This window comes from Temnothorax longispinosus, chromosome 1, assembly GCF_030848805.1.
Source record: "Temnothorax longispinosus isolate EJ_2023e chromosome 1, Tlon_JGU_v1, whole genome shotgun sequence".
Classification (NCBI taxonomy): Eukaryota; Metazoa; Arthropoda; class Insecta; order Hymenoptera; family Formicidae; genus Temnothorax; species Temnothorax longispinosus.
The window spans coordinates 13,121,190-13,135,099 of record NC_092358.1 but is presented as its reverse complement, the minus strand read 5'-3'; positions in this window follow the sequence as shown (position 1 = coordinate 13,135,099).

Genomic DNA, 13,910 nt, shown 5'->3' with positions numbered 1-13,910 from the left:
CGCCTATGTTCACGCGGTTCCTCGGCGATTACGATGCATGATTGATTGTCCTCAAATATTGGGATTGGTCCGTTACAATCGATGCCCAGTTCAATCAGAAGTTTTTGGATCCACTTTGCCTCGCAAACTGCCTCGGTTAGCGCCACATATTCAGCCTCGGTTGATGATAGACTGACCGTCTTCTGTTTTCGTGATGACCAACTCACGGTGTTGCCGAATACCTTGAATACATAGCCCGATGTTGACTTTCCATCGTTCTTATCGCCGCCCCAATCTGCATCACTGTAGCCGACCAATGGTTCAACTGCTTCTTGTCTGCAATACAGCAGTCTCAAGTCCGTTGTTCCACGAACATATCTCAAAATGTGTTTCGCATGTGCATAGTGATTTTCGTTGAAACAGCTTTGAAACCTACTGAAGTAGCCAGTTGCAGCACACAAATCAGGTCTTGTGGTGATCGTAGCATATGTCAGACAGCCAATCAATTCTCGATACGGTTGCTTGGAACAGCTATCTGCATCGCCCTTTTCCAAATGCAAGCCCTTTTCCATTGGAGTTGATTTTGTTTTGCAATTCTCCATGTCAAACTTTCTCAATACATTCCTCAGGTATTGAGCTTGACTTAAACCAATTGTTCCGTTCTTGATGTCTTGCTCAATGTGCATGCCAAGGAACTTATCTGCCTTTCCGATGTCTGTCATCTCGAATTCTTTTGATAGAAGTCGTTTCACTGTGTTGATCGTATTTATATCCTTGCACAGCAACAAAAGGTCATCCACATACAGCAGAATGTAGCAAGTGACTCCATTTTTCTCTCTCACGTACAGGCACGGATCTGATTCGCAGCGTCTGAAACCAATTCGATTCATAAATTCGTCGAACCTTTCGTTCCATACCCTCGAAGCCTGCCTGAGACCATAGAGTGCTTTGAGTAGTTTGTACACTTTAGTTCCGTTCGCGAAACCGTCCGGCTGCTGCATATAAATCTCCTCTGATAGTTCGCCATTGAGAAATGCACATTTGACGTCCATCTGATGAATGTGCATATCTATTTCGTTAGCAACTGCAAGCAAGGTTCTGAGAGTTACCAACTTCGCGACTGGAGCATAGGTTTCGTTGTAGTCGTATCCTATTCGCTGTGAGAAACCACGTACCACCAACCGCGCCTTGTATTTGTCGATCTTGCCGTCAGCCCTGCGTTTCAGTTTAAATACCCATTTGTTTGTAATCGCTTTCCGATCCTTGGGTAGATCACACAGTGTCCAGGTTTTGTTTTTAATTAATGATCGATATTCATCTTCAATTGCTTTCTTTCATTCAGACCAATCGTCTCGCTTTTTCGCTTCTTCAATCGTCAGTGGATCATCTTCAACAAATTGTTCAGCCGATAATGCGTAATGAGCTTCATTCATTTCCCATTCACCATATCTGTCTGGTGCTCGTCGAATTCGCTCGCTTCTTCGTAAAGTAGTCCTATCGCTGTCATCAACGCATTCTTTGTTTGCATCGTGGTTCATCGAAGTGTCGTCAGCATCTTCATACGTTGACTCCAGTTCATCCACCAACTCATCGTCACGAGTCACTTCATTTGGTGTCGTTGCCGCCTCTGAATTTGATATCTCAACTAAATTCATTCGATTTAATATTGATGCTTCGTTGAATGTCACATTTCGTCCTACAACCATTCTGCTCTGCTCTACATCCCAAAGTCGATATGAACCCATTGATGCAGTGTAGCCGAGCATAATGCATTTCGTGGATTTCTTTTCCAACTTCTTTCGTTTATTTGCTGGAACGTGATTGTAGCATTCCGATCCAAAGATTCGAAGATGTGACAAATCAGACTTCTTCTGGAACCAAATTTCAGCTGGAGTTTTATTTTTGAATTGTTCTCCAACTGCACTCGTCGGTGATCGATTCTTAACATAATTTGCCGTGACAATCGCCTCATTCCAAAACTTCGACTCCAAACCACTCGCCAAAAGCATGGTCGTCGCTTTTTCTTGCAGTGTTCGATTCAGCCGCTCAGCCACCGAATTCATTTCTGGATTATAAGGAACGGTAGGAATCATTTGGATACCCTTGCTCTTACAGAAGTGCTTGGACTCGCTCGATGTATATTCTCCACCGTTGTCAGTTCTCAATTTTGTAATTTTCTTGCCGTGCAACGCTTCAGCCATCGCAACAAACTCCTTAAATTTCTCCAGTGTTTCACTCTTGTGTTGAATGCAGTAAATCATTGAGGCTCTCGAATAATCATCGGTAAAAGTAACAAAATACCTCGAACCATCATATGCAGTCGTTGGCATCGGTCCACATACATCACTATGTATTAGCTCCAAAATGCGGGATGAACGTATGTTCTTATTCTTCAGAAACGATGATCGCGTCTGCTTTCCCATGATGCACGACTCGCAGAATCTCGACTCGGTATCCACGTTTACTTTGCTTATTCCGTCAGCCATTTGATGATCAATCAATCTCTTCATGTCGAATGCGTTCAGGTGACCCAACCTGAAATGCCACAGGCTTTGCAATACTCTATGTACATTGTTCTCTCCTGAAATACCAGCAAAAATATTACTATCGACATGCAATACAACCTCATATAATCTTCCACTGACGTGAGCCACAAACTTCGTTTGTCCGTTGATTGATGCATATGCGTAGTCTCCTTCGAAGGCAATGCGATAGCCTTTCTTCGTTAAACTTCGAATCGACATTAAGTTGCATTTCAAATCCTTGACTAGCAAAACGTCTTGAATCGCCTTCACAGATGAATCACCGTCGTGAAAAGTTTTTACTAAGATTTCGCCCTGTTGCTTCGCTACGATGCTCTGATTCCTTTTTGCGACTGAAATCTGTACCTCGTCGATGTCTTCCAACTTGTCGAAATACCGTTTATCATTTACCATATGCTGTGTTGCACCAGAATCCAATACAAATTTTATTTGCATCATATTATCGCTTTGTGCCTTTGTATTCGTGTCGTGATGTGTTCGCTTGTCATCGCACGCATTTGCTTCTTCATCTTTAAATGCACACATCGTTTCTTGCTTTTCCTCCGATGCTTTGTTCGCGCTGCTACTATTTTTCTGATCGTTCTTTGAATTGTGATCCTTTTTAGCCTTGCATTTAGCCTTTACATGACCTACTTTACCACAGCCATAACAGGTAAGTCGTTTACTTTTTCCTTTGGTACTCATTGCATGAAATTCATTTGATTTGCTTGAACTGCTTCCGCTATTTCGCTTATTATGCTCGTCCATCAAACGTGTCTTCACGAATTCCAAGGTTAGTTTCTCTTGGTCAATCGTTTCCAGTGCCGTAACTAAATTGTCGTAGCTTTTCGGCAATGTGAGTAATAAGTGCACAACAATGTCCAATTCTTCCATCTTCGCACGGACTTTAATTCGCGGATCATTGTGTCGAAACGTAGGAAATAATCGGTGATGTTATCGCTTTCGCTATACTTCATCATCAGCAACTGTTTTCGTAGCAATAGCTGGCTCGCAATGCTCTTCCGCTCGAAAATGCTACATAACGTGTCAAACATTTCCTTTGCTGTCCTCTTCTCCTTCACATATTCCAGTTGTCCATCGTGAATCATTTGCACCAGGATCGAGATACATTTCTTTTCTTCGAGTCTAATTCCACCATGCTCGTTGGGCGATGAATTCGTCAAAATGTCATCCAGACTCTCCTCAATGTATTTCCGTAAACCTCTTTCATCGAGCAGAATACCTACGCGATATTTTCAATTACTAAAATTAGTACCATCAAATTGCGGTATTTTAATAACTGTAGCGTGCTCAGTCATTTTTGCGTATCTCAAGATATATACTTTCCTTTACTCAATCTCGTAACGCCACGCAATTCCTCACAAGAGAATCCTCGAGGTTAGGTTAGGTTATCTTCTCTTAACTTGTGTTCAGCTCCTGGGCCCATAACCTAAGAAGCTATACTGTAATCGCAGAGCGTGCAGTCACACCAGAGGATATTGCGTGCAGGATGAGAAGAAAAACGCCAGTATCTTGATCGAGTAGCAATGCCTTTAATACGTTAATCGGCTATCAAGGTTTTACAAAGATGTGTGCCGATGGACAAAAGATAATGAAAGAAGTCCGCGCGAATACGGTTTTTAGGACTATAGAAGCAGAGCTACCAACCTATCATTTTTAGTACAAATTACTATACTTATTAGCATAATGATACGCGCTGCCTCTACTATTGTCCTCATGTCCTTCTCTGCCTTTCCATTTTGCTCTGGAGAGTAGGAGACAGTTGTTTCATGGATTATACCTTTTTCTTCCAGGAGCTTTTTCACTCTTGTGTTGACGAACTCTCCGCCATTATCAGTTCGTAGGATTTAAATCTTGTTTCCTGTGGTGGCCTTTGCAAACTTCAAGAAATGTCTGATCTTCTCTTCTGTTTCTGACTTATGTGACATAAAATATACTGTGCGATAATTGGAGTAGTCATCTTTCAACAGCAGGAAATATCTGGAACCTCCAATTGAAGTTTCCTCCACACACATCCGCATGAATCAGTTCACCCACCTTTGATGCAGATGATTCGCTTCTCTGGAATGGGAGTTTATGCTGCTTCCCTTCCAAGCATGCCGTACAAGTGTTGACCCTTCCTGAAAACTTGATATTATTATTTTTCAATATGTCCTTGATACACTCAAAATTTTGATGTGCCAGCTTTTCATGCCATTCTTTCAAGCTGTACTCTACATTTGCTGATACACTGTTTGAACTATCACATTTAAAATCCATTATATAAAACTTTCCATCACGCGTTGCAATAGCACTTATTTTATTGTCTTTTACAAACTCGCATTTATTACTGTCTGCTTTCATGCTATAACCTTTATTTACCGCGCTTGCCACAGAAAATAAATTCATCTTCAAATCAGGCACATGTAATACATTGTTCAACGTAGTCTCAATATAGCACTTTCCATTAAACGCTTTCAATACTATCTGTCCTACACCAACAGCGTCTAATTTCGTTCCGTCACCTATATATGATCACCAACCTTTTATTTAGCAGCTTGCTGTAGCTCGCAAACAAGGTGCGATCAAAAGTCATGTGTTCGCTACACTGAGAGAAATCTGAATAGTTGTGGCAACTATTTTTTTGGCAACTCTGCAGTTTAATTACTTGTAACTAGTTTTCCAAAGTAATAGGAACTAAATAGTACTGAATACTATAAAAGTATGGTCACAGAAACAATATTTGTCAACTATTAGTTGATAGTTAAATATCGCCTCAACTATAATTATTATAGTTATATAGACTCCATAAAACAAGATATGACAATAACATTTTTCAAGTTTAGACAACTCCTTGACTTATTGTTTAGACAAATATTTTTTTGTTGTGTAGCATACTTCCAGAAGCTGGTGCGGGCGGCAGCGCGGACTCGCGCGGCGAGAGAGTTCGGCTCGCGCCCGCTACGCGGTGCATCGCCAGTATACTTTTGCGTGTTTAAAATTCAACATCGATTCCTATAACTAGGGTCGCTCAGCAGGGTTTTTCCAGCGATCCTTCTAAGGTTCGCTAGTCAGGGTGTGTTCACCCATATATATATTAATCAATTTTGGATTATAAATAGATTGCATCGACGCCGCTAGGCGTCGCATCGCCCGTACATTCTCTCGAGTTCAAAATTCCGCACCGACCTGTATATAAGGAGACCCCCTACGGGACCAAAGCAGATATTTTCAGGCGCTAGTCGCCTAGGTATATTAATTATAAATCTTTTAGTTTAACAAATAAGAAATTATTCTTTATTAGACAACTCTAAAAATTATGTTGATATCACTACAATGAATAATTATTCATGTTACTACAACATACTTTTGGCATACACAATATATTTTTCGTTAATGCCACTACTTTCTTGTAGTTTAAATAATTTATTTATTGTTGTTATTACAACTATATTATACATAGTTGAGGCGTTATTTATCCACAAATTTCTAGTCGGTTTAACTAAAAAAATTCTAGTTGCTGGTACAAATTTTTTCTCTGAGTGTAGCGCCACTGTCTACCAACCATTTATTGTAACACGCTTGTCCATCACCAACCATGGCTGACACTATAAATGCATTACTTTCCTTCTTATTCTCTGCTTGTTTTTTATTTTCATTGTCACTATTGAACCGACATTCACTTTTCAGGTGTCCCTTTTTATTGCACACATAACAACGCTTCACATTCCGATTATCATTATTTTTAGTCTTTCTTAAAATGTCCTGATTGTCCACATTTAAAGCACTTTATATTTTTCTTCACTGCTGACATCGCAACACTCTTCTCAGATGTATCCATCTTCGCTTTCAGCCGTTCTTCCTCGACCAACAGTCTCGCTATTAAGTTATCTACCGTCTGTCTTTCTTCTGATGTCGACTCCCATGCTGATACAAAGTGGCCGTATCCCTCAGGCAAGGACATCAAGATCTTTGTCATAACAAATTTGTCTGACATTTCTTCACTCAGCTGTTTCAGTTTACTCTGAAACTCCTGTACTTTTGATATGAATAGCGACATGTCCATACCTTGAGTATATTTTAGTTGAAAAAATTGCTGTTGCATTATATGAATGCTTGTGTCACTCCTCTGCTCATACACACTATGCAGCTTTCTCCACATTTCCGCCGCACTTGTGCATGTCAGGACATTCAACATTACAGATTCTGACAGTCTTGTAACGATTAGACTTTGAGCTTTGGAATCTTCTTTCAGCCATGCTGTCCGCTCTGGTTCTGCCTCTGGTTTTATCCTCGTACCTTCTGCGATCTCGAAAACCCCTAGACCTCGCAGCAATACACCCACCTGGAATTTCCACACATTCCAGTTTTTGGCTCCTTCCAGCTTCACGACGCCCACTGTTGCCGATGTTAACTGATCCATTGTTTCCCGGATCGCCAAGCAGCTCGTTTTGTTTTAACCGACACGCCAACGACAAAACGTCCGCCACGGTCGTTCCGTTACACGAGTACCGCACTGCCTTTTTCGGCTTTCTTGTAGATTTTTTACCTCTACCACACTCACAATCACAGTTATGAGCATGTAGCTGGGCCCATAACCTGTTAGGTTTAACCGAAATAAACCAGTACGCAGTGGTATAATTGTACAAATCTTTATTAGTACAGAGAATAAAATAAACACACGTTCCACCTGGAATGGCGCGAGACAGAGAGACTCGCGTTCCGAAACTCATCGATTACAAGCATAAGGGAGATTGGCAACAATACTGCCAACTTCTTCAGCGGTGTAACTAATCTTACTAGAATAACTGCACTCTTGCACCGATAATTCATTCTTTCTTCACAAAACTTAATAAAGAAATCTTACAACTCATTAGAATTAATGTTTATTATCATCAAACTCTGTCTACGTTTAATATTTAGGCCAATACTCTATCGCATCCGTTTTACCTTATCCAGCTTTTTTATTTTCGCGATCTTGTTTCTTCCGAATCCCATGTCACGAAGCAAAATTCGAAATTTTACAAAGGCAGAATAAAAACAAGTAGAAATTTTATATAAGAGTTCAATATTAAAAAGAAATCATAAAGCTAATAAAACTTCAAATTAAGGGCGACCTCACCGATTTCAATAACTTTGATATAGTTGTCAAGGTCATGACCCCGAGTGACCTTCAGAAGGTTTAAGCTGTCGCTCGTTATTTGTTAAAAAGTTATTAACAAAAGAAGTTTGAAAAATATAGCAGTTATTTGGAGTATTGGAAGGCATAAACGACTAATACATATGTATGTGGAAATAATACATGTATAAACGCTTGTGTCTAGTTTAACAATATAGTGGAGCCCCCCGCACCGTTTAAGTAGAGGTGGTATTAAACAAGATAAGTTAGTCGATCATCTGTGTGAATATTTGTGGCGATATACAATAAACGAGCTCGTAAAGCACGCCACAAACCCATGTGACAACTCGTTTCGCGTGGAAAGTATATCCGTGGAGGCAGTAGATTCCGCCCCCGTGCGGTAACATGGGTTCGTGGCGTGTTTTATGAGCTCGATTATTGTATATGGCGGCCACAAATATTCACACAAATGATCGACTAACTTATCTTATTTAATACCACCTCTACTTAAACGAGCTCGTAAAGAACGCTACGAATTTATGTGACAACTCGTCTCGCGTGAAAAGTGTATGCGCGTGAACTTTTTCGACATTATTAGTTATTTATGCCTTCCAATACTCAAAATAACTGCTATATTTTTCAAACTTTTTTTGTTAATAACTTTTTAACGAAAAACGAGCGACGGCTAAAACCTTCTGAAGGTCACTCGGGGTCATGACCTTGACAACATATATCAAAGTCTGAAATCGGTGAGGTCGCCCTTAATCTGAATACCATAAAGCCTTCCGAATTAAGAAATAATTTCTACATCATTCTGTGTTATATTGAATATACATATGTGTTATGTTTGAATTAAATTTTATGAATTTTAAAAATTGTAGATATCTTTGTGTAGATATCTTAAGTAACCGATGTAATCGTCAAAGCCGGAATGAAGGAAACACTTATTGCAGCTTATAAATATAAGATAGCTTTATTATAGCTTTACATAGTTTCTTGTCGAACTTTCGAGAGAGAACAAACGTAACGCTTACGAGGCGGAAGTGCCAGCTCAACCTGAAGCTATATAAGCACAACGACGGAAAAACGCAGGGTGTCGCTAGCGCGACCATAAACATACTAAATATATAAGAATTGCCTACTTAACACTTCCCCTCAATTCTTGATTATTAGTTGAAACTTGCTTAGACAAATAAACTTTACATTAGTACAAACAAACTAATAGTATCTTAAATTCAAAAAACTTCTTAACTTTTCAAACCTGGCTAATACTACACCTTTAGTTAAAATGTCAGCCTTTTGTTGTTCAGAAGGAACGTATGTTACATTAATAACGCCATCAGTGTACAAGTCTCTAATAAAGTTAAATTTTACATCTATATGTTTTAGTCTTTGGTGTTCCCACTTGTTTAACAAATGTATGCAGGATTGATTGTCTTCATAGACTGTAACTGGTTTGTCCATCCTCCAGCCAAGTTCTTGCAGGAAATTTCGCGCCCAAACTACTTCCGTGGATGCTATGGCAAGGGCCACGTATTCCGCCTCGGTGGACGACAGAGCAACCGTCGACTGCTTCTTTGTTACCCAACAGACTGGATTACCAAAGATCTCGATTAGGAAACCTGTTGTTGATTTCCTATCCACGGCTCCTGCCCAATCAGCATCTGCGTACGCTGTGATCAAAAAACCTTGATTTTTCTGAAAACTTAAACACATATTAATAGTGCCTTTTAAATAACGAAGGATACGTTTGAGTCCTTTCCAGTGCTCAGTGGTTGCATTCTCCTGAAACCGACTGTGATAGTTCTCCTGAAACCGCAGCACTGATGTCTGGTCTTGTGTTCAGCATGACATACATAAGACAGCCAACTAATTCCCTGTACGGTCTTCTTTCGTCTTCGGTCTCATTCGTCTGGAACGTAGTGACACTTGATGATTTTGCTTCCATTGGCGTCTTTGCAGGCTTGCTGTCTTCCATCCCAAAACGTTTAAGTAGATTTGAAATGTATGTTGATTGACTGAGATTCATCCCATGCTCGTGTCTCTCTATTTTGATTCCGAGAAAATTCCTCAGTGATCCGAGATCCTTCATGGAAAAACGTTTCTCCAATAGGCGTTTAAGTTCGTTTATTCGGTTCCGATCGTTTCCAGCAATGATGATATCATCAACATACAGCAGTAGATAAATCCTTGATTCTCCGTCTACTTTGTAGAATAAACATGGATCGTATTTTGACTGAATTAAGCCAATTTTCTTCATATATTCGTTAAACTCAGAATTCCACTCACGCGGTGATTGCTTGAGTCCATATAGTGTTTTATTAAGCTTGCATACTCGTAATGTCCCATCTTCACAGCCTTCCGGTTGCTTTATATATATGTCTTCGGTAAGTTTTCCATGAAGAAAGGCATTTTTGACATCTAGTTGATCCACATGAAGATCCTCATTAACGACAATTGACAGTAGTATTCTTACTGTAGTTAGTCTCGCTACTGGTGCGTACGTCTCGTTGTAGTCAAAACCCTTCTTTTGTAGACAACCTTTCACCACAAGTCGTGCCTTATATCGCTGGATATTCCCATCTTCATCACGCTTGATCTTGAATATCCACTTGTTGTCGATTGCTTTCCTTCCACTGGGTAATTGTGTTAAACTCCAAGTCTGATTTTCTTGAATTGCCGTTAGTTCCTCGTGTACTGCTTTCTCCTCCATTCCTCTCTATCATCACGAGAGTTGATTTCAGCATAGCAATTCGGAATATCTTCAACATAGCTTTCGGCATGTAAGGCCAACACACAGTAATCCTGGAGATAATTAGGCTTCTTCGTTTTACGAGTGCTTCGACGAGGTACTGTATATTGCTCATCTGTAGTTTTAAATTTATCTGCAGTTTCTTCCTCTTCTTCCGTGTGAATGGATTCTGTTTCCGACAAGCTTCGCTCTTGATCCTCTTCGACAGCTGATACGAACTCCTCTTCCTCTTGTTCAGATTCCAACGCTTCTTGAACGTTTGTTTCAACAAATGATTGAGGGTGTTTGAATTTCGTTTCGTCGAAGATAACATCCCGACTGCAAATTATTCGTTGCTCCTCCGGACACCACAAGCGATAGCCATTATTTGTGTATCCTACCTTGATGCACTTCTTCGAGCGGGGATCAAACTTTCTGGGATTCAATTCCTTCGGAATATGCATATATACGCAATGCATCCAAAAACTTTCAATTTCCTTACATCAGGCTTCTTATCAAACCATAGTTCCGCTGGAACTACATCTTCCAACGCTGCTGTGGGACTACGATTTATAATATAAATGGCACTTAAAACTGCTTCAGCCCAAAAACTCTTGCTTAGCTGCGAATGAAGTATCATACACCGTGCTTTATCGAGAATTGTTCTGTTCATTCGTTCGGCCACGCCATTTTGTTGAGGCGTGTACCGAATGGTGTACTCGATACGAATCCCTTTCTTCTGGAACGCCTGAATCATTTCTCTCGAAGTGTACTCCCGACCGTTGTCACAACGAAATCTGCTGATCTTTAAGTTAAAGTGCGCAGTAACCATGGCTTCATAGATTTGGAAATAGTGAAAAACCTCACTTTTCTTCTTAAGTAAATACACAACTGTAAAATGTGTATAATCATCGATAAATGTGAGTATATATCGATTTCCTTCACGTGACTCGGGTGTAATAGGTCCAACGAGATCGCTGTGGATAAGCTGCAATGGACGTTTTGTTCTTGGCCTCTCTTGATTATGAGGTAACTTAGTTTGCTTCCCCTCAACACAAGTATGACAAATTTTATCATTTGTTAGTTCCAAATTTCGTAGATCGATTCCGTCCACCATTCCAGCGACCTTTTTCAGATTATTGAATCCGATGTGTCCATAGCGTTCATGCCAAATTTTAGCATCTTCCTTCACGTGCGCGATAGTTGCAATTCCTGTCGGACTGTAGACTTTCAACTCGTAGACCTGATGACCCCGATGAGCTACTGCATAAACTTGATTATCTTTTAGTATCTTTCCTTCTCTGTTTTCAAAAACAACTTTAAAACCATTTGCTTCAAGTTTCGATACCGATAATAAATTAAATTCCAGTCCAGGTACGTAAAGAACATTTTTAATAGTGACTTCAACTTCTTTCCCGTTAACAATAGTTTTACCAGGAATTGTACCTACTTTATTTGCCGATAATGTTACACCTGCTTTTGCAATACGAATTTTGGTAGGTTGAGCCAATGACTTAACGTTCTGCAAATGCTTCTCATCTTTTGGTCAAATGTTCTGACGCTCCTGAGTCCAAGATCCAGGTAGAACCGTTGTCATTCCTCTCGTTATTAATCACAGCTGAAAAACTGACTGCAGTTTTATCATCATCAGTTGCAAGGTTCGCCTGCTTTTCCTTTTTATTTTGTCGACTTCCATCTGGCTGTTGCTTCGGCTTTTTACACTCCGATCGTCGATGACCGTATGCACCGCAGTTGTAGCACCTGTAATTGAATTGTTTGTTTCCAGTATCACGTGTATTGTTTTTCCGATTATCGCTTGACGAGGTAAATGCTGTAGAATAAACATCGCCTTTTGTTGGTTTACCGCCTCCTTTTCGTTTAGATTCTTCATCCAGTAGGCGATTTTTAACGAAACTCAATGACAGTGCTTCCTTCGACAGTGTTTCCAACGCCGTTACCACAACGTCGTATTCCGAAGGCATTGTTAACAACAGATGACACACTATGTCTGTTTCTTCCATATTCGCTCCTGTGGACTTAAGCTCTCGAACAAGCGATTCAAACTTTAGTAGATGCGACGACAAAGATTCAGTTGAAGATTTAAATTTCATTAATAATAATCTTTTCCGCAAAAGCAGTTGACTTGCTACGCCTCGACGTTCAAATACATTTTTTAATTCCGTCCAAATATCAAAGGCAGTTGACTTGTCTTTCGCGTACTCAAGATGCGAATCAGCTATTCTCTGAATAATTTGAGACTTACATTTTGTATCCTTCTTCTTCAAGTTTGTCATCCGCAATCTGTACGCCTCTGCTGTTTCTCCAACCGTTATCTCACCGTCTAAGATCTGAGATTCGATGTGTTCCTTCAAACCGATTTCATCCAGCAGTACTTCCATACGGAACTTCCAATTATTATAATTCGTGCCATCGAAGAGCGGCACACGATGTTTATTGTCTTCTTCCATCGTTATAACAAAGGTCGTTTCCCTACAAGCGAGTCCGTAGCGAGGTTAGCCGACTGGGCCCATAACCTGTAGATATCTTTGTGTAGATATCTTAAGTAACCGATGTAATCGTCAAAGCCGGAATGAAGGAAACACTTATTGCAGCTTATAAATATAAGATAGCTTTATTATAGCTTTACATAGTTTCTTGTCGAACTTTCGAGAGAGAACAAACGTAACGCTTACGAGGCGGAAGTGCCAGCTCAACCTGAAGCTATATAAGCACAACGACGGAAAAACGCAGGGTGTCGCTAGCGCGACCATGAACATACTAAATATATAAGAATTTCCTACTTAACAAAAATAATAACTGTTTGTTGTGCGGCTGACACCTTATTGGAAGGCTCGCACGCCAGGGCGGAATGACTCTCACAAACTTATTATTAGTGAAGCATAGTTTTATTATAGTTATAATAAGAGTTGCGAGGCGAGCGGTACGACGCGTGACAAACGAGAATCCGCAAAAACGGTTGTGATCGTCTGTCGCGACGGCTTAAACTTAGAGACGCTCGGGATTCAGTAACGAACTCTGCTCGAGCACGGTGAGCATGAGCGGATAAGTGAATTTCGGCGATCACGCAGGTATAGTGCGTGACCTGTAAACGACTTGCGATTGGGTCGGCGCGTTGAGACAAAGCTCGGTACACAAGTAATAAGGGGGGAGATCGGGATCTTACAGGGAAAAACAATCAACGAAAATTTTGAATTTTGAGCAATACACGGCTATTCCCAAACATACCACCCGCCTCGAATGTTGAAACATTCGAAATAACGGTAACAACAAGTTATGATATAGATGCTAAAAATACAAAGGTTTAAATAAACGCGATATAACCGGAATGAACTACAATTAATTTTTACAGATAGATATGTACAGAAGGATATGCGTTATTTAGCGGTTCCGCCCGTCGTGGCGGAATTACACGACTCGGCGGTATTAATTTCAACTGGAAGAAAGCAGAGTTTGACGATTGGCCTTTTCTTTCCGAGCGGCTGGTTTTCACGGTAACCACGCGAGTCAAGCCGTTATCTCCGGGATGGCAGGCGGTAAT